The following is a 3,584-nucleotide window of genomic DNA, read 5'->3' on the forward strand; positions in this document are numbered from 1 at the left end:
GCCTGTGCCTTTTAAACACTGGTGGTTGTTCACAGAATAGCATGTGCCTGAAGTACTAAATGTGGCCTCTCTGGGTCTCAGATCACACCTCCAGATGCAACTGGGGCACAGTGAGCAGGCAAGGGGTCAAGATCCTGGCAGTCATGGTATGAGCCCTGGAAGAGTGCCGCCTGGGAACATGTGATCCCTTTGACCCCCCCAGCTATGCTACTGCTTATATGAGCATCTCTCTATCCACTCTGACTGTTCCCTGCATAATTTTGTATCTCTCAATCATGTCCCCGCTCAGGCGCCTCTTTTCTAGGCTGAAGAGGCCCAAACGCCGTAGCCTTTCCTCATAAGGAAGGTGCCCCAGCCCCGTAATCATCTTAGTCGCTCTCTTTTGTACCTTTTCCATTTCCACTATATCCTTTTTGAGATGTGGCAACCAGAACTGGACGCAGTACTCCAGGTGTGGCCTTACCATCAATTTGTACAACGGCATTATAATATTAGCTGTTTTGTTCTCAATACCTTTTCTAATGATCCCAAGCATAGAATTGGCCTTCTTTACTGCTGCCGCACATTGGGTCGACACTTTCATTGACCTGTCCACCACCACCCCAAGATCTCTCTCCTGATCTGTCACAGACAGCTCAGAACCCATTTGCCTATATATGAAGTTTTGATTTTTTTGCCCCAATGTGCATGACTTTACACTTACTGACATTGAAGTGCATCTGCCATTTTGCTGCCCATTCTGCCAGTCTGGAGAGATCCTTCTGGAGCGCCTCACAATCACTTCTGGTCTTCACCACTAGGAAAAGTTTGGTGTCGTCTGGAGATTAAGGGCTCAATCCTATCCAATTTTCCAGTGCTAGTGCAGTTGTGGCAGTGTGATGTGCTCTGTATCCTGTGGTGAAGGGGCAATCACTGGGGCCTTCTCAAGGTATGGGAACATATGTTACCATGGGGCTGCATTGTGGCTACACCGGAGCTGAAAAGTTGGATAGGATTAGGCCCTAAATTCATTGTCATTGCTGGAACAGTAGGCCAAGTCAACAGTGGGCCAAGACCCCTCAATGCCAGCATTTCATTCCCATACTCCTCTTCTGTTAAACATTACTGATCATCAATCCAGTGGGTTATTGGCAATAGCTAGAGGTGTTTGTTTTTGTTAAAAAAAACAAAACAGAAATACACAACAAAGGACTGCATTTTGGTGTTTAAGACATCCAATTAAAAACTGTAGTTTGGTGATTAAGATATTTTCTAGAAATTAAAAGACATTACTTTTCCATTTAGAAATAATATTGTGGCTGCATCTGCCACCACTATATCACCTACCTTGTACACTTTTAAAGCACTTAAAATTAATAAAAATGAGGGTTTGGAATGAGAATTTAAAATAAAAATACATAACACCATTTCCTGCCATTTTCATTTTTTCAGATCACAAAATCTGCAAAAAAAACACCCCATTTTCAAACACCCCCAGCAATAGCATTCCCTTGTCCTCTTTGCTTGCTGCAGCAACTCGAGAGTGAACAAGCAAATGCTACTGGAGCAAACTCATGGAACACAAATTGCTTCTGAACATTTGTTAATGGGCTTGCCACAAGACGCGTGTGACATGCACATATCGTGGAAATATATTGTGTGGCAGGGGGACCAACTGCTGTGGCTCATGGGACAGTGTAATCCCACTCTTCTAAGGGTTGGGCTGTTACCATTCAAGGTAGATAAGGTGCCATTCTCTAGGACAGGGTGGTCTAATACATGGCCTGTGGGCCACGCAGCCTGTGCAGCCGCTTTTGGAGGCCCTTGAGAATCCTGCCATACCCAAACCTCTCTTCCGCTTCAGTGGCTTTTCAATCTACTTACCACAATCTTCCTCCTTATCCTTTGGAGAAGCCAGAACAGCATTGAAGGGCTCTCGAAAAGCCCAGCCACACCCACCATCTTCACCTGCACTTCTTTTCCTGCCACCTGGCTCAGAACCCAGAAGTAAGTAACATCATCATGTCTCTGCCAATTACTTTCATATTTATATACTCGGAGGCTGGGGTCAGCATAATGCAGCCCCCTTAGCAGTCCACATTAGACTGCCCTGCTCTGGAGAGCCAGAACTACTGAGGCAGCAGAGTCATCTCCAAAGGCCTTCTGAGCCAATCTACATAGCTGTCCATTATTCCTAAGCCTGCACTCTTTCCCTTGCCTTAAATTGCAGGCCTTCTGTTGGTACTAAATAAATGTTAAGTAGAAGAAGTAGTAAAGTGGAAAGTCCCTAGTAAATACCAAACTGCTAGTCGTATTTGAGTTGTAAAGACATCTAAGTCTGCTTCAGCGAAAAAGGAATGGTGGGTTTGTTGTGTATTGGACTATGGGGATTGGCCAAGTCTCAGGAAGACTAACCCTCACTGAAAGCTCTTAAATGCTGTATATTTATCTTGGACCTAAAAGCGTGAATGTAAAGACATTAGCCTCATGTTACTAGGTCAGGTACTTCCTTAAGTAGCTTGGAAAAACTGTAATATGTTGAAAAACAGACAATATTTTATGGATGAAGAACATAGGACATAGTACATTTTCACAAGCACGTAGAATAGAAAACTGAACAGATCTGCGTAGGAAAATAATACTGTATATACACAGGGAGACTTTCATGCCCGGTCTCAGAGCAAACATTCACTAATCCTCCCAGTTGCTCAGGAAAGTAATTGTAGGAACATAGTAGGACGGGGGTGGGGGATGAACGTATTTATTAATCAGGGTAACAGGGCAGCCATAAAATGTCATTTGACTTAAAAAAAACAACTCCTACGCAGACCTATGTGTCTACAAAGCTGCCTCATCTTCAGTGTTTTGTCACCAATTGAATGATATGAGCACTCTTACGGGTGGTCCAGCCATGTGCCATCCTGATGACAAAGACATGTAACTTTGACTGCTTCACAGTATATGGGTTGTGTGACCTTAGAACATAAAGGTATCTTTCAATCTAGCTGCTTTCAGCACTTGTAAGGAGGCCCTGAAGAGAACCTGAAATGGTGAATAAGCACAGAACATGATCAGGCGGTTAGAGCCCAATCCAGGGCTTTACAGACTGGGGCATTGCGACACCCCAGCCTGTGGGCCCTGGCCGCTGCCCCCTTAAGGAGCGGGGGCAGCCAGGTGGCAGGCAGGAGGCAGCAGCAATCCCCAGGATCGTGTCGCTGCCTCCCGCCCCTGCAAGAACTTAGAGCAGTTTTCAAACTCCCGGAGAGTTTGAAAACCGCTGGCCCAATCCTATACTCCCACCAATGCAACCACACCAAAAAAGACATGTGCTGTATCCAACGGGGGAGGGGTGGCAGATTGGGAGGCTTCAGAAAAGGGAATTAGTTCCCATAACCCTTTGCAAACCTCCCTCTCTGCAATGGGTTTCCACAGACCTGTGCCAGATCTGTAGAGTCTGAAGAGTGATGGGGAGGCTTGCAAAAGAGGGGATATGATCTGGTAGACACTATCACTGCCAGCTCCACCCCCTCTTTGCCTTACCTTCTCTGGGAGGCAGTAGCATCTCTGGCAGAGGTGGAGCACTGCTGCCTCCTGTGGCAGCTCTT

Source organism: Tiliqua scincoides, chromosome 1 (assembly GCF_035046505.1).
Source record: "Tiliqua scincoides isolate rTilSci1 chromosome 1, rTilSci1.hap2, whole genome shotgun sequence".
NCBI lineage: Eukaryota > Metazoa > Chordata > Lepidosauria > Squamata > Scincidae > Tiliqua > Tiliqua scincoides.